Below are 27196 nucleotides of genomic sequence, written 5' to 3'. Positions count from 1 at the left end.
GTGTGGGCTCTTCTGAGCCTTGCTGCTACATGGGGATTCAGTTGTCTGAAAAAACGCGTTTATTTCGGGCTGAAAAACACGTTTTGAAAAGTGTACTGTTACTGCCCCATAACTTACATGGGGTTGACCAAACTTGCAGAAACATGTTTATTTCTGCTGAAAAACACGTTTTGACCCTTTCTGCACACTGGGGTTAAGATCTGAGTGTGTGGGCTCTTCTGAGCCTTGCTGCTACATGGGGATTCAGTTGTCTGAAAAAACGCGTTTATTTCGGGCTGAAAAACACGTTTTGAAAAGTGTACTGTTACTGCCCCATAACTTACATGGGGTTGACCAAACTTGCAGAAACGTGTTTATTTCTGCTGAAAAACACGTTTTGAACCTTTCTGCACACTGGGGTTAAGATCTGAGTGTGTGGGCTCTTCTGAGCCTTGCTGCTACATGGGGATTTAGTTGTCTGAAAAAACGCGTTTATTTCGGGCTGAAAAACACGTTTTGAAAAGTGTACTGTTACTGCCCCATACCTTACATGGGGTTGACCAAACTTGCAGAAACATGTTTATTTCTGCTGAAAAACACGTTTTGAACCTTTCTGCACACTGGGGTTAAGATCTGAGTGTGTGGGCTCTTCTGAGCCTTGCTGCTACATGGGGATTCAGTTGTCTGAAAAAACGCGTTTATTTCGGGCTGAAAAACACGTTTTGAAAAGTGTACTGTTACTGCCCCATAACTTACATGGGGTTGACCAAACTTGCAGAAACATGTTTATTTCTGCTGAAAAACACGTTTTGACCCTTTCTGCACACTGGGGTTAAGATCTGAGTGTGTGGGCTCTTCTGAGCCTTGCTGCTACATGGGGATTCAGTTGTCTGAAAAAACGCGTTTATTTCGGGCTGAAAAACACGTTTTGAAAAGTGTACTGTTACTGCCCCATAACTTACATGGGGTTGACCAAACTTGCAGAAACATGTTTATTTCTGCTGAAAAACACGTTTTGACCCTTTCTGCACACTGGGGTTAAGATCTGAGTGTGTGGGCTCTTCTGAGCCTTGCTGCTACATGGGGATTCAATTGTCTGAAAAAACGCGTTTATTTCGGGCTGAAAAACACGTTTTGAAAAGTATACTGTTACTGCCCCATAACTTACATGGGGTTGACCAAACTTGCAGAAACATGTTTATTTCTGCTGAAAAACACGTTTTGAACCTTTTTGCACACTGGGGTTAAGATCTGAGTGTGTGGGCTCTTCTGAGCTTTGCTGCTACATGGGGATTCAGTTGTCTGAAAAAACGCGTTTATTTCGGGCTGAAAAACACGTTTTGAAAAGTGTACTGTTACTGCCCCATAACTTACATGGGGTTGACCAAACTTGCAGAAACATGTTTATTTCTGCTGAAAAACACGTTTTGAACCTTTCTGCACACTGGGGTTAAGATCTGAGTGTGTGGGCTCTTCTGAGCCTTGCTGCTACATGGGGATTCAGTTGTCTGAAAAAACACGTTTATTTCGGGCTGAAAAACACGTTTTGAAAAGTGTACTGTTACTGCCCCATACCTTACATGGGGTTGACCAAACTTGCAGAAACATGTTTATTTCTGCTGAAAAACACGTTTTGAACCTTTCTGCACACTGGGGTTAAGATCTGAGTGTGTGGGCTCTTCTGAGCCTTGCTGCTACATGGGGATTCAGTTGTCTGAAAAAACGCGTTTATTTCGGGCTGAAAAACACGTTTTGAAAAGTGTACTGTTACTGCCCCATAACTTACATGGGGTTGACCAAACTTGCAGAAACATGTTTATTTCTGCTGAAAAACACGTTTTGACCCTTTCTGCACACTGGGGTTAAGATCTGAGTGTGTGGGCTCTTCTGAGCCTTGCTGCTACATGGGGATTCAGTTGTCTGAAAAAACGCGTTTATTTCGGGCTGAAAAACACGTTTTGAAAAGTGTACTGTTACTGCCCCATAACTTACATGGGGTTGACCAAACTTGCAGAAACATGTTTATTTCTGCTGAAAAACACGTTTTGAACCTTTTTGCACACTGGGGTTAAGATCTGAGTGTGTGGGCTCTTCTGAGCTTTGCTGCTACATGGGGATTCAGTTGTCTGAAAAAACGCGTTTATTTCGGGCTGAAAAACACGTTTTGAAAAGTGTACTGTTACTGCCCCATAACTTACATGGGGTTGACCAAACTTGCAGAAACATGTTTATTTCTGCTGAAAAACACGTTTTGAACCTTTCTGCACACTGGGGTTAAGATCTGAGTGTGTGGGCTCTTCTGAGCCTTGCTGCTACATGGGGATTCAGTTGTCTGAAAAAACACGTTTATTTCGGGCTGAAAAACACGTTTTGAAAAGTGTACTGTTACTGCCCCATACCTTACATGGGGTTGACAAAACTTGCAGAAACATGTTTATTTCTGCTGAAAAACACGTTTTGAACCTTTCTGCACACTGGGGTTAAGATCTGAGTGTGTGGGCTCTTCTGAGCCTTGCTGCTACATGGGGATTTAGTTGTCTGAAAAAATGCGTTTATTTCGTGCTGAAAAACACGTTTTGAAAAGTGTACTGTTACTGCCCCATAACTTACATGGGGTTGACCAAACTTGCAGAAACATGTTTATTTCTGCTGAAAAACACGTTTTGAACCTTTTTGCACACTGGGGTTAAGATCTGAGTGTGTGGGCTCTTCTGAGCCTTGCTGCTACATGGGGATTCAGTTGTCTGAAAAAACGCGTTTATTTCGGGCTGAAAAACACGTTTTGAAAAGTGTACTGTTACTGCCCCATAACTTACATGGGGTTGACCAAACTTGCAGAAACATGTTTATTTCTGCTGAAAAACACGTTTTGAACCTTTCTGCACACTGGGGTTAAGATCTGAGTGTGTGGGCTCTTCTGAGCCTTGCTGCTACATGGGGATTCAGTTGTCTGAAAAAACGCGTTTATTTCGGGCTGAAAAACACGTTTTGAAAAGTGTACTGTTACTGCCCCATACCTTACATGGGGTTGACCAAACTTGCAGAAACATGTTTATTTCTGCTGAAAAACACGTTTTGAACCTTTCTGCACACTGGGGTTAAGATCTGAGTGTGTGGGCTCTTCTGAGCCTTGCTGCTACATGGGGATTCAGTTGTCTGAAAAAACGCGTTTATTTCGGGCTGAAAAACACGTTTTGAAAAGTGTACTGTTACTGCCCCATAACTTACATGGGGTTGACCAAACTTGCAGAAACATGTTTATTTCTGCTGAAAAACACGTTTTGAACCTTACTGCACACTGGGGTTAAGATCTGAGTGTGTGGGCTCTTCTGAGCCTTGCTGCTACATGGGGATTCAGTTGTCTGAAAAAACGCGTTTATTTCGGGCTGAAAAACACGTTTTGAAAAGTGTACTGTTACTGCCCCATACCTTACATGGGGTTGACCAAACTTGCAGAAACATGTTTATTTCTGCTGAAAAACACGTTTTGAACCTTTCTGCACACTGGGGTTAAGATCTGAGTGTGTGGGCTCTTCTGAGCCTTGCTGCTACATGGGGATTTAGTTGTCTGAAAAAATGCGTTTATTTCGTGCTGAAAAACACGTTTTGAAAAGTGTACTGTTACTGCCCCATAACTTACATGGGGTTGACCAAACTTGCAGAAACATGTTTATTTCTGCTGAAAAACACGTTTTGAACCTTTTTGCACACTGGGGTTAAGATCTGAGTGTGTGGGCTCTTCTGAGCCTTGCTGCTACATGGGGATTCAGTTGTCTGAAAAAACGCGTTTATTTCGGGCTGAAAAACACGTTTTGAAAAGTGTACTGTTACTGCCCCATAACTTACATGGGGTTGACCAAACTTGCAGAAACATGTTTATTTCTGCTGAAAAACACGTTTTGAACCTTTCTGCACACTGGGGTTAAGATCTGAGTGTGTGGGCTCTTCTGAGCCTTGCTGCTACATGGGGATTCAGTTGTCTGAAAAAACGCGTTTATTTCGGGCTGAAAAACACGTTTTGAAAAGTGTACTGTTACTGCCCCATACCTTACATGGGGTTGACCAAACTTGCAGAAACATGTTTATTTCTGCTGAAAAACACGTTTTGAACCTTTCTGCACACTGGGGTTAAGATCTGAGTGTGTGGGCTCTTCTGAGCCTTGCTGCTACATGGGGATTCAGTTGTCTGAAAAAACGCGTTTATTTCGGGCTGAAAAACACGTTTTGAAAAGTGTACTGTTACTGCCCCATAACTTACATGGGGTTGACCAAACTTGCAGAAACATGTTTATTTCTGCTGAAAAACACGTTTTGAACCTTTCTGCACACTGGGGTTAAGATCTGAGTGTGTGGGCTCTTCTGAGCCTTGCTGCTACATGGGGATTCAGTTGTCTGAAAAAACGCGTTTATTTCGGGCTGAAAAACACGTTTTGAAAAGTGTACTGTTACTGCCCCATAACTTACATGGGGTTGACCAAACTTGCAGAAACATGTTTATTTCTGCTGAAAAACACGTTTTGAACCTTTTTGCACACTGGGGTTAAGATCTGAGTGTGTGGGCTCTTCTGAGCTTTGCTGCTACATGGGGATTCAGTTGTCTGAAAAAACGCGTTTATTTCGGGCTGAAAAACACGTTTTGAAAAGTGTACTGTTACTGCCCCATAACTTACATGGGGTTGACCAAACTTGCAGAAACATGTTTATTTCTGCTGAAAAACACGTTTTGAACCTTTCTGCACACTGGGGTTAAGATCTGAGTGTGTGGGCTCTTCTGAGCCTTGCTGCTACATGGGGATTCAGTTGTCTGAAAAAACACGTTTATTTCGGGCTGAAAAACACGTTTTGAAAAGTGTACTGTTACTGCCCCATACCTTACATGGGGTTGACAAAACTTGCAGAAACATGTTTATTTCTGCTGAAAAACACGTTTTGAACCTTTCTGCACACTGGGGTTAAGATCTGAGTGTGTGGGCTCTTCTGAGCCTTGCTGCTACATGGGGATTTAGTTGTCTGAAAAAATGCGTTTATTTCGTGCTGAAAAACACGTTTTGAAAAGTGTACTGTTACTGCCCCATAACTTACATGGGGTTGACCAAACTTGCAGAAACATGTTTATTTCTGCTGAAAAACACGTTTTGAACCTTTTTGCACACTGGGGTTAAGATCTGAGTGTGTGGGCTCTTCTGAGCCTTGCTGCTACATGGGGATTCAGTTGTCTGAAAAAACGCGTTTATTTCGGGCTGAAAAACACGTTTTGAAAAGTGTACTGTTACTGCCCCATAACTTACATGGGGTTGACCAAACTTGCAGAAACATGTTTATTTCTGCTGAAAAACACGTTTTGAACCTTTCTGCACACTGGGGTTAAGATCTGAGTGTGTGGGCTCTTCTGAGCCTTGCTGCTACATGGGGATTCAGTTGTCTGAAAAAACGCGTTTATTTCGGGCTGAAAAACACGTTTTGAAAAGTGTACTGTTACTGCCCCATACCTTACATGGGGTTGACCAAACTTGCAGAAACATGTTTATTTCTGCTGAAAAACACGTTTTGAACCTTTCTGCACACTGGGGTTAAGATCTGAGTGTGTGGGCTCTTCTGAGCCTTGCTGCTACATGGGGATTCAGTTGTCTGAAAAAACGCGTTTATTTCGGGCTGAAAAACACGTTTTGAAAAGTGTACTGTTACTGCCCCATAACTTACATGGGGTTGACCAAACTTGCAGAAACATGTTTATTTCTGCTGAAAAACACGTTTTGAACCTTACTGCACACTGGGGTTAAGATCTGAGTGTGTGGGCTCTTCTGAGCCTTGCTGCTACATGGGGATTCAGTTGTCTGAAAAAACGCGTTTATTTCGGGCTGAAAAACACGTTTTGAAAAGTGTACTGTTACTGCCCCATACCTTACATGGGGTTGACCAAACTTGCAGAAACATGTTTATTTCTGCTGAAAAACACGTTTTGAACCTTTCTGCACACTGGGGTTAAGATCTGAGTGTGTGGGCTCTTCTGAGCCTTGCTGCTACATGGGGATTTAGTTGTCTGAAAAAATGCGTTTATTTCGTGCTGAAAAACACGTTTTGAAAAGTGTACTGTTACTGCCCCATAACTTACATGGGGTTGACCAAACTTGCAGAAACATGTTTATTTCTGCTGAAAAACACGTTTTGAACCTTTTTGCACACTGGGGTTAAGATCTGAGTGTGTGGGCTCTTCTGAGCCTTGCTGCTACATGGGGATTCAGTTGTCTGAAAAAACGCGTTTATTTCGGGCTGAAAAACACGTTTTGAAAAGTGTACTGTTACTGCCCCATAACTTACATGGGGTTGACCAAACTTGCAGAAACATGTTTATTTCTGCTGAAAAACACGTTTTGAACCTTTTTGCACACTGGGGTTAAGATCTGAGTGTGTGGGCTCTTCTGAGCCTTGCTGCTACATGGGGATTCAGTTGTCTGAAAAAACGCGTTTATTTCGGGCTGAAAAACACGTTTTGAAAAGTGTACTGTTACTGCCCCATAACTTACATGGGGTTGACCAAACTTGCAGAAACATGTTTATTTCTGCTGAAAAACACGTTTTGAACCTTTCTGCACACTGGGGTTAAGATCTGAGTGTGTGGGCTCTTCTGAGCCTTGCTGCTACATGGGGATTCAGTTGTCTGAAAAAACGCGTTTATTTCGGGCTGAAAAACACGTTTTGAAAAGTGTACTGTTACTGCCCCATACCTTACATGGGGTTGACCAAACTTGCAGAAACATGTTTATTTCTGCTGAAAAACACGTTTTGAACCTTTCTGCACACTGGGGTTAAGATCTGAGTGTGTGGGCTCTTCTGAGCCTTGCTGCTACATGGGGATTCAGTTGTCTGAAAAAACGCGTTTATTTCGGGCTGAAAAACACGTTTTGAAAAGTGTACTGTTACTGCCCCATAACTTACATGGGGTTGACCAAACTTGCAGAAACATGTTTATTTCTGCTGAAAAACACGTTTTGAACCTTACTGCACACTGGGGTTAAGATCTGAGTGTGTGGGCTCTTCTGAGCCTTGCTGCTACATGGGGATTCAGTTGTCTGAAAAAACGCGTTTATTTCGGGCTGAAAAACACGTTTTGAAAAGTGTACTGTTACTGCCCCATACCTTACATGGGGTTGACCAAACTTGCAGAAACATGTTTATTTCTGCTGAAAAACACGTTTTGAACCTTTCTGCACACTGGGGTTAAGATCTGAGTGTGTGGGCTCTTCTGAGCCTTGCTGCTACATGGGGATTTAGTTGTCTGAAAAAATGCGTTTATTTCGTGCTGAAAAACACGTTTTGAAAAGTGTACTGTTACTGCCCCATAACTTACATGGGGTTGACCAAACTTGCAGAAACTTGTTTATTTCTGCTGAAAAACACGTTTTGAACCTTTTTGCACACTGGGGTTAAGATCTGAGTGTGTGGGCTCTTCTGAGCCTTGCTGCTACATGGGGATTCAGTTGTCTGAAAAAACGCGTTTATTTCGGGCTGAAAAACACGTTTTGAAAAGTGTACTGTTACTGCCCCATAACTTACATGGGGTTGACCAAACTTGCAGAAACATGTTTATTTCTGCTGAAAAACACGTTTTGAACCTTTCTGCACACTGGGGTTAAGATCTGAGTGTGTGGGCTCTTCTGAGCCTTGCTGCTACATGGGGATTCAGTTGTCTGAAAAAACGCGTTTATTTCGGGCTGAAAAACACGTTTTGAAAAGTGTACTGTTACTGCCCCATACCTTACATGGGGTTGACCAAACTTGCAGAAACATGTTTATTTCTGCTGAAAAACACGTTTTGAACCTTTCTGCACACTGGGGTTAAGATCTGAGTGTGTGGGCTCTTCTGAGCCTTGCTGCTACATGGGGATTCAGTTGTCTGAAAAAACGCGTTTATTTCGGGCTGAAAAACACGTTTTGAAAAGTGTACTGTTACTGCCCCATAACTTACATGGGGTTGACCAAACTTGCAGAAACATGTTTATTTCTGCTGAAAAACACGTTTTGAACCTTTCTGCACACTGGGGTTAAGATCTGAGTGTGTGGGCTCTTCTGAGCCTTGCTGCTACATGGGGATTCAGTTGTCTGAAAAAACGCGTTTATTTCGGGCTGAAAAACACGTTTTGAAAAGTGTACTGTTACTGCCCCATAACTTACATGGGGTTGACCAAACTTGCAGAAACATGTTTATTTCTGCTGAAAAACACGTTTTGAACCTTTTTGCACACTGGGGTTAAGATCTGAGTGTGTGGGCTCTTCTGAGCTTTGCTGCTACATGGGGATTCAGTTGTCTGAAAAAACGCGTTTATTTCGGGCTGAAAAACACGTTTTGAAAAGTGTACTGTTACTGCCCCATAACTTACATGGGGTTGACCAAACTTGCAGAAACATGTTTATTTCTGCTGAAAAACACGTTTTGAACCTTTCTGCACACTGGGGTTAAGATCTGAGTGTGTGGGCTCTTCTGAGCCTTGCTGCTACATGGGGATTCAGTTGTCTGAAAAAACACGTTTATTTCGGGCTGAAAAACACGTTTTGAAAAGTGTACTGTTACTGCCCCATACCTTACATGGGGTTGACAAAACTTGCAGAAACATGTTTATTTCTGCTGAAAAACACGTTTTGAACCTTTCTGCACACTGGGGTTAAGATCTGAGTGTGTGGGCTCTTCTGAGCCTTGCTGCTACATGGGGATTTAGTTGTCTGAAAAAATGCGTTTATTTCGTGCTGAAAAACACGTTTTGAAAAGTGTACTGTTACTGCCCCATAACTTACATGGGGTTGACCAAACTTGCAGAAACATGTTTATTTCTGCTGAAAAACACGTTTTGAACCTTTTTGCACACTGGGGTTAAGATCTGAGTGTGTGGGCTCTTCTGAGCCTTGCTGCTACATGGGGATTCAGTTGTCTGAAAAAACGCGTTTATTTCGGGCTGAAAAACACGTTTTGAAAAGTGTACTGTTACTGCCCCATAACTTACATGGGGTTGACCAAACTTGCAGAAACATGTTTATTTCTGCTGAAAAACACGTTTTGAACCTTTCTGCACACTGGGGTTAAGATCTGAGTGTGTGGGCTCTTCTGAGCCTTGCTGCTACATGGGGATTCAGTTGTCTGAAAAAACGCGTTTATTTCGGGCTGAAAAACACGTTTTGAAAAGTGTACTGTTACTGCCCCATACCTTACATGGGGTTGACCAAACTTGCAGAAACATGTTTATTTCTGCTGAAAAACACGTTTTGAACCTTTCTGCACACTGGGGTTAAGATCTGAGTGTGTGGGCTCTTCTGAGCCTTGCTGCTACATGGGGATTCAGTTGTCTGAAAAAACGCGTTTATTTCGGGCTGAAAAACACGTTTTGAAAAGTGTACTGTTACTGCCCCATAACTTACATGGGGTTGACCAAACTTGCAGAAACATGTTTATTTCTGCTGAAAAACACGTTTTGAACCTTACTGCACACTGGGGTTAAGATCTGAGTGTGTGGGCTCTTCTGAGCCTTGCTGCTACATGGGGATTCAGTTGTCTGAAAAAACGCGTTTATTTCGGGCTGAAAAACACGTTTTGAAAAGTGTACTGTTACTGCCCCATACCTTACATGGGGTTGACCAAACTTGCAGAAACATGTTTATTTCTGCTGAAAAACACGTTTTGAACCTTTCTGCACACTGGGGTTAAGATCTGAGTGTGTGGGCTCTTCTGAGCCTTGCTGCTACATGGGGATTTAGTTGTCTGAAAAAATGCGTTTATTTCGTGCTGAAAAACACGTTTTGAAAAGTGTACTGTTACTGCCCCATAACTTACATGGGGTTGACCAAACTTGCAGAAACATGTTTATTTCTGCTGAAAAACACGTTTTGAACCTTTTTGCACACTGGGGTTAAGATCTGAGTGTGTGGGCTCTTCTGAGCCTTGCTGCTACATGGGGATTCAGTTGTCTGAAAAAACGCGTTTATTTCGGGCTGAAAAACACGTTTTGAAAAGTGTACTGTTACTGCCCCATAACTTACATGGGGTTGACCAAACTTGCAGAAACATGTTTATTTCTGCTGAAAAACACGTTTTGAACCTTTCTGCACACTGGGGTTAAGATCTGAGTGTGTGGGCTCTTCTGAGCCTTGCTGCTACATGGGGATTCAGTTGTCTGAAAAAACGCGTTTATTTCGGGCTGAAAAACACGTTTTGAAAAGTGTACTGTTACTGCCCCATACCTTACATGGGGTTGACCAAACTTGCAGAAACATGTTTATTTCTGCTGAAAAACACGTTTTGAACCTTTCTGCACACTGGGGTTAAGATCTGAGTGTGTGGGCTCTTCTGAGCCTTGCTGCTACATGGGGATTCAGTTGTCTGAAAAAACGCGTTTATTTCGGGCTGAAAAACACGTTTTGAAAAGTGTACTGTTACTGCCCCATAACTTACATGGGGTTGACCAAACTTGCAGAAACATGTTTATTTCTGCTGAAAAACACGTTTTGAACCTTTCTGCACACTGGGGTTAAGATCTGAGTGTGTGGGCTCTTCTGAGCCTTGCTGCTACATGGGGATTTAGTTGTCTGAAAAAATGCGTTTATTTCGTGCTGAAAAACACGTTTTGAAAAGTGTACTGTTACTGCCCCATAACTTACATGGGGTTGACCAAACTTGCAGAAACATGTTTATTTCTGCTGAAAAACACGTTTTGAACCTTTTTGCACACTGGGGTTAAGATCTGAGTGTGTGGGCTCTTCTGAGCCTTGCTGCTACATGGGGATTCAGTTGTCTGAAAAAACGCGTTTATTTCGGGCTGAAAAACACGTTTTGAAAAGTGTACTGTTACTGCCCCATAACTTACATGGGGTTGACCAAACTTGCAGAAACATGTTTATTTCTGCTGAAAAACACGTTTTGAACCTTTCTGCACACTGGGGTTAAGATCTGAGTGTGTGGGCTCTTCTGAGCCTTGCTGCTACATGGGGATTCAGTTGTCTGAAAAAACGCGTTTATTTCGGGCTGAAAAACACGTTTTGAAAAGTGTACTGTTACTGCCCCATACCTTACATGGGGTTGACCAAACTTGCAGAAACATGTTTATTTCTGCTGAAAAACACGTTTTGAACCTTTCTGCACACTGGGGTTAAGATCTGAGTGTGTGGGCTCTTCTGAGCCTTGCTGCTACATGGGGATTCAGTTGTCTGAAAAAACGCGTTTATTTCGGGCTGAAAAACACGTTTTGAAAAGTGTACTGTTACTGCCCCATAACTTACATGGGGTTGACCAAACTTGCAGAAACATGTTTATTTCTGCTGAAAAACACGTTTTGAACCTTACTGCACACTGGGGTTAAGATCTGAGTGTGTGGGCTCTTCTGAGCCTTGCTGCTACATGGGGATTCAGTTGTCTGAAAAAACGCGTTTATTTCGGGCTGAAAAACACGTTTTGAAAAGTGTACTGTTACTGCCCCATACCTTACATGGGGTTGACCAAACTTGCAGAAACATGTTTATTTCTGCTGAAAAACACGTTTTGAACCTTTCTGCACACTGGGGTTAAGATCTGAGTGTGTGGGCTCTTCTGAGCCTTGCTGCTACATGGGGATTTAGTTGTCTGAAAAAATGCGTTTATTTCGGGCTGAAAAACACGTTTTGAAAAGTGTACTGTTACTGCCCCATAACTTACATGGGGTTGACCAAACTTGCAGAAACATGTTTATTTCTGCTGAAAAACACGTTTTGAACCTTTTTGCACACTGGGGTTAAGATCTGAGTGTGTGGGCTCTTCTGAGCCTTGCTGCTACATGGGGATTCAGTTGTCTGAAAAAACGCGTTTATTTCGGGCTGAAAAACACGTTTTGAAAAGTGTACTGTTACTGCCCCATAACTTACATGGGGTTGACCAAACTTGCAGAAACATGTTTATTTCTGCTGAAAAACACGTTTTGAACCTTTCTGCACACTGGGGTTAAGATCTGAGTGTGTGGGCTCTTCTGAGCCTTGCTGCTACATGGGGATTCAGTTGTCTGAAAAAACGCGTTTATTTCGGGCTGAAAAACACGTTTTGAAAAGTGTACTGTTACTGCCCCATACCTTACATGGGGTTGACCAAACTTGCAGAAACATGTTTATTTCTGCTGAAAAACACGTTTTGAACCTTTCTGCACACTGGGGTTAAGATCTGAGTGTGTGGGCTCTTCTGAGCCTTGCTGCTACATGGGGATTCAGTTGTCTGAAAAAACGCGTTTATTTCGGGCTGAAAAACACGTTTTGAAAAGTGTACTGTTACTGCCCCATAACTTACATGGGGTTGACCAAACTTGCAGAAACATGTTTATTTCTGCTGAAAAACACGTTTTGAACCTTTCTGCACACTGGGGTTAAGATCTGAGTGTGTGGGCTCTTCTGAGCCTTGCTGCTACATGGGGATTCAGTTGTCTGAAAAAACGCGTTTATTTCGGGCTGAAAAACACGTTTTGAAAAGTGTACTGTTACTGCCCCATAACTTACATGGGGTTGACCAAACTTGCAGAAACATGTTTATTTCTGCTGAAAAACACGTTTTGAACCTTTTTGCACACTGGGGTTAAGATCTGAGTGTGTGGGCTCTTCTGAGCTTTGCTGCTACATGGGGATTCAGTTGTCTGAAAAAACGCGTTTATTTCGGGCTGAAAAACACGTTTTGAAAAGTGTACTGTTACTGCCCCATAACTTACATGGGGTTGACCAAACTTGCAGAAACATGTTTATTTCTGCTGAAAAACACGTTTTGAACCTTTCTGCACACTGGGGTTAAGATCTGAGTGTGTGGGCTCTTCTGAGCCTTGCTGCTACATGGGGATTCAGTTGTCTGAAAAAACACGTTTATTTCGGGCTGAAAAACACGTTTTGAAAAGTGTACTGTTACTGCCCCATACCTTACATGGGGTTGACAAAACTTGCAGAAACATGTTTATTTCTGCTGAAAAACACGTTTTGAACCTTTCTGCACACTGGGGTTAAGATCTGAGTGTGTGGGCTCTTCTGAGCCTTGCTGCTACATGGGGATTTAGTTGTCTGAAAAAATGCGTTTATTTCGGGCTGAAAAACACGTTTTGAAAAGTGTACTGTTACTGCCCCATAACTTACATGGGGTTGACCAAACTTGCAGAAACATGTTTATTTCTGCTGAAAAACACGTTTTGAACCTTTTTGCACACTGGGGTTAAGATCTGAGTGTGTGGGCTCTTCTGAGCCTTGCTGCTACATGGGGATTCAGTTGTCTGAAAAAACGCGTTTATTTCGGGCTGAAAAACACGTTTTGAAAAGTGTACTGTTACTGCCCCATAACTTACATGGGGTTGACCAAACTTGCAGAAACATGTTTATTTCTGCTGAAAAACACGTTTTGAACCTTTCTGCACACTGGGGTTAAGATCTGAGTGTGTGGGCTCTTCTGAGCCTTGCTGCTACATGGGGATTCAGTTGTCTGAAAAAACGCGTTTATTTCGGGCTGAAAAACACGTTTTGAAAAGTGTACTGTTACTGCCCCATACCTTACATGGGGTTGACCAAACTTGCAGAAACATGTTTATTTCTGCTGAAAAACACGTTTTGAACCTTTCTGCACACTGGGGTTAAGATCTGAGTGTGTGGGCTCTTCTGAGCCTTGCTGCTACATGGGGATTCAGTTGTCTGAAAAAACGCGTTTATTTCGGGCTGAAAAACACGTTTTGAAAAGTGTACTGTTACTGCCCCATAACTTACATGGGGTTGACCAAACTTGCAGAAACATGTTTATTTCTGCTGAAAAACACGTTTTGAACCTTACTGCACACTGGGGTTAAGATCTGAGTGTGTGGGCTCTTCTGAGCCTTGCTGCTACATGGGGATTCAGTTGTCTGAAAAAACGCGTTTATTTCGGGCTGAAAAACACGTTTTGAAAAGTGTACTGTTACTGCCCCATACCTTACATGGGGTTGACCAAACTTGCAGAAACATGTTTATTTCTGCTGAAAAACACGTTTTGAACCTTTCTGCACACTGGGGTTAAGATCTGAGTGTGTGGGCTCTTCTGAGCCTTGCTGCTACATGGGGATTTAGTTGTCTGAAAAAATGCGTTTATTTCGTGCTGAAAAACACGTTTTGAAAAGTGTACTGTTACTGCCCCATAACTTACATGGGGTTGACCAAACTTGCAGAAACATGTTTATTTCTGCTGAAAAACACGTTTTGAACCTTTTTGCACACTGGGGTTAAGATCTGAGTGTGTGGGCTCTTCTGAGCCTTGCTGCTACATGGGGATTCAGTTGTCTGAAAAAACGCGTTTATTTCGGGCTGAAAAACACGTTTTGAAAAGTGTACTGTTACTGCCCCATACCTTACATGGGGTTGACCAAACTTGCAGAAACATGTTTATTTCTGCTGAAAAACACGTTTTGAACCTTTCTGCACACTGGGGTTAAGATCTGAGTGTGTGGGCTCTTCTGAGCCTTGCTGCTACATGGGGATTCAGTTGTCTGAAAAAACGCGTTTATTTCGGGCTGAAAAACACGTTTTGAAAAGTGTACTGTTACTGCCCCATAACTTACATGGGGTTGACCAAACTTGCAGAAACATGTTTATTTCTGCTGAAAAACACGTTTTGAACCTTTCTGCACACTGGGGTTAAGATCTGAGTGTGTGGGCTCTTCTGAGCCTTGCTGCTACATGGGGATTCAGTTGTCTGAAAAAACGCGTTTATTTCGGGCTGAAAAACACGTTTTGAAAAGTGTACTGTTACTGCCCCATAACTTACATGGGGTTGACCAAACTTGCAGAAACATGTTTATTTCTGCTGAAAAACACGTTTTGAACCTTTTTGCACACTGGGGTTAAGATCTGAGTGTGTGGGCTCTTCTGAGCTTTGCTGCTACATGGGGATTCAGTTGTCTGAAAAAACGCGTTTATTTCGGGCTGAAAAACACGTTTTGAAAAGTGTACTGTTACTGCCCCATAACTTACATGGGGTTGACCAAACTTGCAGAAACATGTTTATTTCTGCTGAAAAACACGTTTTGAACCTTTCTGCACACTGGGGTTAAGATCTGAGTGTGTGGGCTCTTCTGAGCCTTGCTGCTACATGGGGATTCAGTTGTCTGAAAAAACACGTTTATTTCGGGCTGAAAAACACGTTTTGAAAAGTGTACTGTTACTGCCCCATACCTTACATGGGGTTGACAAAACTTGCAGAAACATGTTTATTTCTGCTGAAAAACACGTTTTGAACCTTTCTGCACACTGGGGTTAAGATCTGAGTGTGTGGGCTCTTCTGAGCCTTGCTGCTACATGGGGATTTAGTTGTCTGAAAAAATGCGTTTATTTCGGGCTGAAAAACACGTTTTGAAAAGTGTACTGTTACTGCCCCATAACTTACATGGGGTTGACCAAACTTGCAGAAACATGTTTATTTCTGCTGAAAAACACGTTTTGAACCTTTTTGCACACTGGGGTTAAGATCTGAGTGTGTGGGCTCTTCTGAGCCTTGCTGCTACATGGGGATTCAGTTGTCTGAAAAAACGCGTTTATTTCGGGCTGAAAAACACGTTTTGAAAAGTGTACTGTTACTGCCCCATAACTTACATGGGGTTGACCAAACTTGCAGAAACATGTTTATTTCTGCTGAAAAACACGTTTTGAACCTTTCTGCACACTGGGGTTAAGATCTGAGTGTGTGGGCTCTTCTGAGCCTTGCTGCTACATGGGGATTCAGTTGTCTGAAAAAACGCGTTTATTTCGGGCTGAAAAACACGTTTTGAAAAGTGTACTGTTACTGCCCCATACCTTACATGGGGTTGACCAAACTTGCAGAAACATGTTTATTTCTGCTGAAAAACACGTTTTGAACCTTTCTGCACACTGGGGTTAAGATCTGAGTGTGTGGGCTCTTCTGAGCCTTGCTGCTACATGGGGATTCAGTTGTCTGAAAAAACGCGTTTATTTCGGGCTGAAAAACACGTTTTGAAAAGTGTACTGTTACTGCCCCATAACTTACATGGGGTTGACCAAACTTGCAGAAACATGTTTATTTCTGCTGAAAAACACGTTTTGAACCTTACTGCACACTGGGGTTAAGATCTGAGTGTGTGGGCTCTTCTGAGCCTTGCTGCTACATGGGGATTCAGTTGTCTGAAAAAACGCGTTTATTTCGGGCTGAAAAACACGTTTTGAAAAGTGTACTGTTACTGCCCCATACCTTACATGGGGTTGACCAAACTTGCAGAAACATGTTTATTTCTGCTGAAAAACACGTTTTGAACCTTTCTGCACACTGGGGTTAAGATCTGAGTGTGTGGGCTCTTCTGAGCCTTGCTGCTACATGGGGATTTAGTTGTCTGAAAAAATGCGTTTATTTCGTGCTGAAAAACACGTTTTGAAAAGTGTACTGTTACTGCCCCATAACTTACATGGGGTTGACCAAACTTGCAGAAACATGTTTATTTCTGCTGAAAAACACGTTTTGAACCTTTTTGCACACTGGGGTTAAGATCTGAGTGTGTGGGCTCTTCTGAGCCTTGCTGCTACATGGGGATTCAGTTGTCTGAAAAAACGCGTTTATTTCGGGCTGAAAAACACGTTTTGAAAAGTGTACTGTTACTGCCCCATAACTTACATGGGGTTGACCAAACTTGCAGAAACATGTTTATTTCTGCTGAAAAACACGTTTTGAACCTTTCTGCACACTGGGGTTAAGATCTGAGTGTGTGGGCTCTTCTGAGCCTTGCTGCTACATGGGGATTCAGTTGTCTGAAAAAACGCGTTTATTTCGGGCTGAAAAACACGTTTTGAAAAGTGTACTGTTACTGCCCCATACCTTACATGGGGTTGACCAAACTTGCAGAAACATGTTTATTTCTGCTGAAAAACACGTTTTGAACCTTTCTGCACACTGGGGTTAAGATCTGAGTGTGTGGGCTCTTCTGAGCCTTGCTGCTACATGGGGATTCAGTTGTCTGAAAAAACGCGTTTATTTCGGGCTGAAAAACACGTTTTGAAAAGTGTACTGTTACTGCCCCATAACTTACATGGGGTTGACCAAACTTGCAGAAACATGTTTATTTCTGCTGAAAAACACGTTTTGAACCTTTCTGCACACTGGGGTTAAGATCTGAGTGTGTGGGCTCTTCTGAGCCTTGCTGCTACATGGGGATTCAGTTGTCTGAAAAAACGCGTTTATTTCGGGCTGAAAAACACGTTTTGAAAAGTGTACTGTTACTGCCCCATACCTTACATGGGGTTGACCAAACTTGCAGAAACATGTTTATTTCTGCTGAAAAACACGTTTTGAACCTTTCTGCACACTGGGGTTAAGATCTGAGTGTGTGGGCTCTTCTGAGCCTTGCTGCTACATGGGGATTCAGTTGTCTGAAAAAACGCGTTTATTTCGGGCTGAAAAACACGTTTTGAAAAGTGTACTGTTACTGCCCCATAACTTACATGGGGTTGACCAAACTTGCAGAAACATGTTTATTTCTGCTGAAAAACACGTTTTGAACCTTACTGCACACTGGGGTTAAGATCTGAGTGTGTGGGCTCTTCTGAGCCTTGCTGCTACATGGGGATTCAGTTGTCTGAAAAAACGCGTTTATTTCGGGCTGAAAAACACGTTTTGAAAAGTGTACTGTTACTGCCCCATAACTTACATGGGGTTTACCAAACTTGCAGAAACATGTTTATTTCTGCTGAAAAACACGTCTTGACCATTTCTGCACACTGGGGTTAAGATCTGAGTGTGTGGGCTCTTCTGAGCCTTGCTGCTACATGGGGATTCAGTTGTCTGAAAAAACACGTTTATTTCGGGCTGAAAAACACGTTTTGAAAAGTGTACTGTTACTGCCCCATACCTTACATGGGGTTGACCAAACTTGCAGAAACATGTTTATTTCTGCTGAAAAACACGTTTTGAACCTTTCTGCACACTGGGGTTAAGATCTGAGTGTGTGGGCTCTTCTGAGCCTTGCTGCTACATGGGGATTCAGTTGTCTGAAAAAACGCGTTTATTTCGGGCTGAAAAACACGTTTTGAAAAGTGTACTGTTACTGCCCCATAACTTACATGGGGTTGACCAAACTTGCAGAAACATGTTTATTTCTGCTGAAAAACACGTTTTGAACCTTTCTGCACACTGGGGTTAAGATCTGAGTGTGTGGGCTCTTCTGAGCCTTGCTGCTACATGGGGATTCAGTTGTCTGAAAAAACGCGTTTATTTCGGGCTGAAAAACACGTTTTGAAAAGTGTACTGTTACTGCCCCATACCTTACATGGGGTTGACCAAACTTGCAGAAACATGTTTATTTCTGCTGAAAAACACGTTTTGAACCTTTCTGCACACTGGGGTTAAGATCTGAGTGTGTGGGCTCTTCTGAGCCTTGCTGCTACATGGGGATTCAGTTGTCTGAAAAAACGCGTTTATTTCGGGCTGAAAAACACGTTTTGAAAAGTGTACTGTTACTGCCCCATAACTTACATGGGGTTGACCAAACTTGCAGAAACATGTTTATTTCTGCTGAAAAACACGTTTTGAACCTTTTTGCACACTGGGGTTAAGATCTGAGTGTGTGGGCTCTTCTGAGCCTTGCTGCTACATGGGGATTCAGTTGTCTGAAAAAACGCGTTTATTTCGGGCTGAAAAACACGTTTTGAAAAGTGTACTGTTACTGCCCCATAACTTACATGGGGTTGACCAAACTTGCAGAAACATGTTTATTTCTGCTGAAAAACACGTTTTGAACCTTACTGCACACTGGGGTTAAGATCTGAGTGTGTGGGCTCTTCTGAGCCTTGCTGCTACATGGGGATTCAGTTGTCTGAAAAAACGCGTTTATTTCGGACTGAAAAACACGTTTTGAAAAGTGTACTGTTACTGCCCCATAACTTACATGGGGTTTACCAAACTTGCAGAAACATGTTTATTTCTGCTGAAAAACACGTCTTGACCATTTCTGCACACTGGGGTTAAGATCTGAGTGTGTGGGCTCTTCTGAGCCTTGCTGCTACATGTTGATTCAGTTGTCTGAAAAAACGCGTTTATTTCGGGCTGAAAAACACGTTTTGAAAAGTGTACTGTTACTGCCCCATAACTTACATGGGGTTGACCAAACTTGCAGAAACATGTTTATTTCTGCTGAAAAACACGTTTTGAACCTTTTTGCACACTGGGGTTAAGATCTGAGTGTGTGGGCTCTTCTGAGCTTTGCTGCTACATGGGGATTCAGTTGTCTGAAAAAACGCGTTTATTTCGGGCTGAAAAACACGTTTTGAAAAGTGTACTGTTACTGCCCCATAACTTACATGGGGTTGACCAAACTTGCAGAAACATGTTTATTTCTGCTGAAAAACACGTTTTGAACCTTTCTGCACACTGGGGTTAAGATCTGAGTGTGTGGGCTCTTCTGAGCCTTGCTGCTACATGGGGATTCAGTTGTCTGAAAAAACACGTTTATTTCGGGCTGAAAAACACGTTTTGAAAAGTGTACTGTTACTGCCCCATACCTTACATGGGGTTGACCAAACTTGCAGAAACATGTTTATTTCTGCTGAAAAACACGTTTTGAACCTTTCTGCACACTGGGGTTAAGATCTGAGTGTGTGGGCTCTTCTGAGCCTTGCTGCTACATGGGGATTCAGTTGTCTGGAAAAACGCGTTTATTTCGGGCTGAAAAACACGTTTTGAAAAGTGTACTGTTACTGCCCCATAACTTACATGGGGTTGACCAAACTTGCAGAAACATGTTTATTTCTGCTGAAAAACACGTTTTGACCCTTTCTGCACACTGGGGTTAAGATCTGAGTGTGTGGGCTCTTCTGAGCCTTGCTGCTACATGGGGATTCAGTTGTCTGAAAAAACGCGTTTATTTCGGGCTGAAAAACACGTTTTGAAAAGTGTACTGTTACTGCCCCATAACTTACATGGGGTTGACCAAACTTGCAGAAACATGTTTATTTCTGCTGAAAAACACGTTTTGAACCTTTTTGCACACTGGGGTTAAGATCTGAGTGTGTGGGCTCTTCTGAGCCTTGCTGCTACATGGGGATTCAGTTGTCTGAAAAAACGCGTTTATTTCGGGCTGAAAAATACGTTTTGAAAAGTGTACTGTTACTGCCCCATAACTTACATGGGGTTGACCAAACTTGCAGAAACATGTTTATTTCTGCTGAAAAACACGTTTTGAACCTTTTTGCACACTGGGGTTAAGATCTGAGTGTGTGGGCTCTTCTGAGCTTTGCTGCTACATGGGGATTCAGTTGTCTGAAAAAACGCGTTTATTTCGGGCTGAAAAACACGTTTTGAAAAGTGTACTGTTACTGCCCCATAACTTACATGGGGTTTACCAAACTTGCAGAAACATGTTTATTTCTGCTGAAAAACACGTCTTGACCATTTCTGCACACTGGGGTTAAGATCTGAGTGTGTGGGCTCTTCTGAGCCTTGCTGCTACATGGGGATTCAGTTGTCTGAAAAAACACGTTTATTTCGGGCTGAAAAACACGTTTTGAAAAGTGTACTGTTACTGCCCCATACCTTACATGGGGTTGACCAAACTTGCAGAAACATGTTTATTTCTGCTGAAAAACACGTTTTGAACCTTTTTTGCACACTGGGGTTAAGATCTGAGTGTGTGGGCTCTTCTGAGCTTTGCTGCTACATGGGGATTCAGTTGTCTGAAAAAACGCGTTTATTTCGGGCTGAAAAACACGTTTTGAAAAGTGTACTGTTACTGCCCCATAACTTACATGGGGTTGACCAAACTTGCAGAAACATGTTTATTTCTGCTGAAAAACACGTTTTGAACCTTTCTGCACACTGGGGTTAAGATCTGAGTGTGTGGGCTCTTCTGAGCCTTGCTGCTACATGGGGATTCAGTTGTCTGAAAAAACACGTTTATTTCGGGCTGAAAAACACGTTTTGAAAAGTGTACTGTTACTGCCCCATACCTTACATGGGGTTGACCAAACTTGCAGAAACATGTTTATTTCTGCTGAAAAACACGTTTTGAACCTTTCTGCACACTGGGGTTAAGATCTGAGTGTGTGGGCTCTTCTGAGCCTTGCTGCTACATGGGGATTCAGTTGTCTGATAAAACGCGTTTATTTCGGACTGAAAAACACGTTTTGAAAAGTGTACTGTTACTGCCCCATAACTTACATGGGGTTGACCAAACTTGCAGAAACATGTTTATTTCTGCTGAAAAACACGTTTTGAACCTTTTTGCACACTGGGGTTAAGATCTGAGTGTGTGGGCTCTTCTGAGCCTTGCTGCTACATGGGGATTCAGTTGTCTGAAAAAACGCGTTTATTTCGGGCTGAAAAACACGTTTTGAAAAGTGTACTGTTACTGCCCCATAACTTACATGGGGTTGACCAAACTTGCAGAAACATGTTTATTTCTGCTGAAAAACACGTTTTGAACCTTTTTGCACACTGGGGTTAAGATCTGAGTGTGTGGGCTCTTCTGAGCTTTGCTGCTACATGGGGATTCAGTTGTCTGAAAAAACGCGTTTATTTCGGGCTGAAAAACACGTTTTGAAAAGTGTACTGTTACTGCCCCATAACTTACATGGGGTTGACCAAACTTGCAGAAACATGTTTATTTCTGCTGAAAAACACGTTTTGAACCTTTCTGCACACTGGGGTTAAGATCTGAGTGTGTGGGCTCTTCTGAGCCTTGCTGCTACATGGGGATTCAGTTGTCTGAAAAAACACGTTTATTTCGGGCTGAAAAACACGTTTTGAAAAGTGTACTGTTACTGCCCCATACCTTACATGGGGTTGACCAAACTTGCAGAAACATGTTTATTTCTGCTGAAAAACACGTTTTGAACCTTTCTGCACACTGGGGTTAAGATCTGAGTGTGTGGGCTCTTCTGAGCCTTGCTGCTACATGGGGATTCAGTTGTCTGAAAAAACGCGTTTATTTCGGGCTGAAAAACACGTTTTGAAAAGTGTACTGTTACTGCCCCATAACTTACATGGGGTTGACCAAACTTGCAGAAACATGTTTATTTCTGCTGAAAAACACGTTTTGAACCTTTCTGCACACTGGGGTTAAGATCTGAGTGTGTGGGCTCTTCTGAGCCTTGCTGCTACATGGGGATTCAGTTGTCTGAAAAAACGCGTTTATTTCGGGCTGAAAAACACGTTTTGAAAAGTGTACTGTTACTGCCCCATACCTTACATGGGGTTGACCAAACTTGCAGAAACATGTTTATTTCTGCTGAAAAACACGTTTTGAACCTTTCTGCACACTGGGGTTAAGATCTGAGTGTGTGGGCTCTTCTGAGCCTTGCTGCTACATGGGGATTCAGTTGTCTGAAAAAACGCGTTTATTTCGGGCTGAAAAACACGTTTTGAAAAGTGTACTGTTACTGCCCCATAACTTACATGGGGTTGACCAAACTTGCAGAAACATGTTTATTTCTGCTGAAAAACACGTTTTGAACCTTACTGCACACTGGGGTTAAGATCTGAGTGTGTGGGCTCTTCTGAGCCTTGCTGCTACATGGGGATTCAGTTGTCTGAAAAAACGCGTTTATTTCGGGCTGAAAAACACGTTTTGAAAAGTGTACTGTTACTGCCCCATAACTTACATGGGGTTGACCAAACTTGCAGAAACATGTTTATTTCTGCTGAAAAACACGTTTTGAACCTTACTGCACACTGGGGTTAAGATCTGAGTGTGTGGGCTCTTCTGAGCCTTGCTGCTACATGGGGATTCAGTTGTCTGAAAAAACGCGTTTATTTCGGACTGAAAAACACGTTTTGAAAAGTGTACTGTTACTGCCCCATAACTTACATGGGGTTTACCAAACTTGCAGAAACATGTTTATTTCTGCTGAAAAACACGTCTTGACCATTTCTGCACACTGGGGTTAAGATCTGAGTGTGTGGGCTCTTCTGAGCCTTGCTGCTACATGTTGATTCAGTTGTCTGAAAAAACGCGTTTATTTCGGGCTGAAAAACACGTTTTGAAAAGTGTACTGTTACTGCCCCATAACTTACATGGGGTTGACCAAACTTGCAGAAACATGTTTATTTCTGCTGAAAAACACGTTTTGAACCTTTTTGCACACTGGGGTTAAGATCTGAGTGTGTGGGCTCTTCTGAGCTTTGCTGCTACATGGGGATTCAGTTGTCTGAAAAAACGCGTTTATTTCGGGCTGAAAAACACGTTTTGAAAAGTGTACTGTTACTGCCCCATAACTTACATGGGGTTGACCAAACTTGCAGAAACATGTTTATTTCTGCTGAAAAACACGTTTTGAACCTTTCTGCACACTGGGGTTAAGATCTGAGTGTGTGGGCTCTTCTGAGCCTTGCTGCTACATGGGGATTCAGTTGTCTGAAAAAACACGTTTATTTCGGGCTGAAAAACACGTTTTGAAAAGTGTACTGTTACTGCCCCATACCTTACATGGGGTTGACCAAACTTGCAGAAACATGTTTATTTCTGCTGAAAAACACGTTTTGAACCTTTCTGCACACTGGGGTTAAGATCTGAGTGTGTGGGCTCTTCTGAGCCTTGCTGCTACATGGGGATTCAGTTGTCTGGAAAAACGCGTTTATTTCGGGCTGAAAAACACGTTTTGAAAAGTGTACTGTTACTGCCCCATAACTTACATGGGGTTGACCAAACTTGCAGAAACATGTTTATTTCTGCTGAAAAACACGTTTTGACCCTTTCTGCACACTGGGGTTAAGATCTGAGTGTGTGGGCTCTTCTGAGCCTTGCTGCTACATGGGGATTCAGTTGTCTGAAAAAACGCGTTTATTTCGGGCTGAAAAACACGTTTTGAAAAGTGTACTGTTACTGCCCCATAACTTACATGGGGTTGACCAAACTTGCAGAAACATGTTTATTTCTGCTGAAAAACACGTTTTGAACCTTTTTGCACACTGGGGTTAAGATCTGAGTGTGTGGGCTCTTCTGAGCCTTGCTGCTACATGGGGATTCAGTTGTCTGAAAAAACGCGTTTATTTCGGGCTGAAAAACACGTTTTGAAAAGTGTACTGTTACTGCCCCATAACTTACATGGGGTTGACCAAACTTGCAGAAACATGTTTATTTCTGCTGAAAAACACGTTTTGACCCTTTCTGCACACTGGGGTTAAGATCTGAGTGTGTGGGCTCTTCTGAGCCTTGCTGCTACATGGGGATTCAGTTGTCTGAAAAAACGCGTTTATTTCGGGCTGAAAAACACGTTTTGAAAAGTGTACTGTTACTGCCCCATAACTTACATGGGGTTGACCAAACTTGCAGAAACATGTTTATTTCTGCTGAAAAACACGTTTTGAACCTTTTTGCACACTGGGGTTAAGATCTGAGTGTGTGGGCTCTTCTGAGCTTTGCTGCTACATGGGGATTCAGTTGTCTGAAAAAACGCGTTTATTTCGGGCTGAAAAACACGTTTTGAAAAGTGTACTGTTACTGCCCCATAACTTACATGGGGTTGACCAAACTTGCAGAAACATGTTTATTTCTGCTGAAAAACACGTTTTGAACCTTTCTGCACACTGGGGTTAAGATCTGAGTGTGTGGGCTCTTCTGAGCCTTGCTGCTACATGGGGATTCAGTTGTCTGAAAAAACACGTTTATTTCGGGCTGAAAAACACGTTTTGAAAAGTGTACTGTTACTGCCCCATACCTTACATGGGGTTGACCAAACTTGCAGAAACATGTTTATTTCTGCTGAAAAACACGTTTTGAACCTTTCTGCACACTGGGGTTAAGATCTGAGTGTGTGGGCTCTTCTGAGCCTTGCTGCTACATGGGGATTCAGTTGTCTGATAAAACGCGTTTATTTCGGACTGAAAAACACGTTTTGAAAAGTGTACTGTTACTGCCCCATAACTTACATGGGGTTGACCAAACTTGCAGAAACATGTTTATTTCTGCTGAAAAACACGTTTTGAACCTTTTTGCACACTGGGGTTAAGATCTGAGTGTGTGGGCTCTTCTGAGCCTTGCTGCTACATGGGGATTCAGTTGTCTGAAAAAACGCGTTTATTTCGGGCTGAAAAACACGTTTTGAAAAGTGTACTGTTACTGCCCCATAACTTACATGGGGTTGACCAAACTTGCAGAAACATGTTTATTTCTGCTGAAAAACACGTTTTGAACCTTTTTGCACACTGGGGTTAAGATCTGAGTGTGTGGGCTCTTCTGAGCTTTGCTGCTACATGGGGATTCAGTTGTCTGAAAAAACACGTTTATTTCGGGCTGAAAAACACGTTTTGAAAAGTGTACTGTTACTGCCCCATAACTTACATGGGGTTGACCAAACTTGCAGAAACATGTTTATTTCTGCTGAAAAACACGTTTTGAACCTTTCTGCACACTGGGGTTAAGATCTGAGTGTGTGGGCTCTTCTGAGCCTTGCTGCTACATGGGGATTCAGTTGTCTGAAAAAACACGTTTATTTCGGGCTGAAAAACACGTTTTGAAAAGTGTACTGTTACTGCCCCATACCTTACATGGGGTTGACCAAACTTGCAGAAACATGTTTATTTCTGCTGAAAAACACGTTTTGAACCTTTCTGCACACTGGGGTTAAGATCTGAGTGTGTGGGCTCTTCTGAGCCTTGCTGCTACATGGGGATTCAGTTGTCTGAAAAAACGCGTTTATTTCGGGCTGAAAAACACGTTTTGAAAAGTGTACTGTTACTGCCCCATAACTTACATGGGGTTGACCAAACTTGCAGAAACATGTTTATTTCTGCTGAAAAACACGTTTTGAACCTTTCTGCACACTGGGGTTAAGATCTGAGTGTGTGGGCTCTTCTGAGCCTTGCTGCTACATGGGGATTCAGTTGTCTGAAAAAACGCGTTTATTTCGGGCTGAAAAACACGTTTTGAAAAGTGTACTGTTACTGCCCCATACCTTACATGGGGTTGACCAAACTTGCAGAAACATGTTTATTTCTGCTGAAAAACACGTTTTGAACCTTTCTGCACACTGGGGTTAAGATCTGAGTGTGTGGGCTCTTCTGAGCCTTGCTGCTACATGGGGATTCAGTTATCTGAAAAAACGCGTTTATTTCGGGCTGAAAAACACGTTTTGAAAAGTGTACTGTTACTGCCCCATAACTTACATGGGGTTGACCAAACTTGCAGAAACATGTTTATTTCTGCTGAAAAACACGTTTTGAACCTTACTGCACACTGGGGTTAAGATCTGAGTGTGTGGGCTCTTCTGAGCCTTGCTGCTACATGGGGATTCAGTTGTCTGAAAAAACGCGTTTATTTCGGGCTGAAAAACACGTTTTGAAAAGTGTACTGTTACTGCCCCATAACTTACATGGGGTTGACCAAACTTGCAGAAACATGTTTATTTCTGCTGAAAAACACGTCTTGACCATTTCTGCACACTGGGGTTAAGATCTGAGTGTGTGGGCTCTTCTGAGCCTTGCTGCTACATGTTGATTCAGTTGTCTGAAAAAACGCGTTTATTTCGGGCTGAAAAACACGTTTTGAAAAGTGTACTGTTACTGCCCCATAACTTACATGGGGTTGACCAAACTTGCAGAAACATGTTTATTTCTGCTGAAAAACACGTTTTGAACCTTTTTGCACACTGGGGTTAAGATCTGAGTGTGTGGGCTCTTCTGAGCTTTGCTGCTACATGGGGATTCAGTTGTCTGAAAAAACGCGTTTATTTCGGGCTGAAAAACACGTTTTGAAAAGTGTACTGTTACTGCCCCATAACTTACATGGGGTTGACCAAACTTGCAGAAACATGTTTATTTCTGCTGAAAAACACGTTTTGAACCTTTCTGCACACTGGGGTTAAGATCTGAGTGTGTGGGCTCTTCTGAGCCTTGCTGCTACATGGGGATTCAGTTGTCTGAAAAAACACGTTTATTTCGGGCTGAAAAACACGTTTTGAAAAGTGTACTGTTACTGCCCCATACCTTACATGGGGTTGACCAAACTTGCAGAAACATGTTTATTTCTGCTGAAAAACACGTTTTGAACCTTTCTGCACACTGGGGTTAAGATCTGAGTGTGTGGGCTCTTCTGAGCCTTGCTGCTACATGGGGATTCAGTTGTCTGGAAAAACGCGTTTATTTCGGGCTGAAAAACACGTTTTGAAAAGTGTACTGTTACTGCCCCATAACTTACATGGGGTTGACCAAACTTGCAGAAACATGTTTATTTCTGCTGAAAAACACGTTTTGACCCTTTCTGCACACTGGGGTTAAGATCTGAGTGTG

Source organism: Lepisosteus platostomus, chromosome 7 (genome assembly GCF_059453375.1).
Source record: "Lepisosteus platostomus isolate fLepPlt1 chromosome 7, fLepPlt1.hap1, whole genome shotgun sequence".
Classification (NCBI taxonomy): Eukaryota; Metazoa; Chordata; class Actinopteri; order Semionotiformes; family Lepisosteidae; genus Lepisosteus; species Lepisosteus platostomus.
This window is presented reverse-complemented; position numbering follows the sequence as displayed.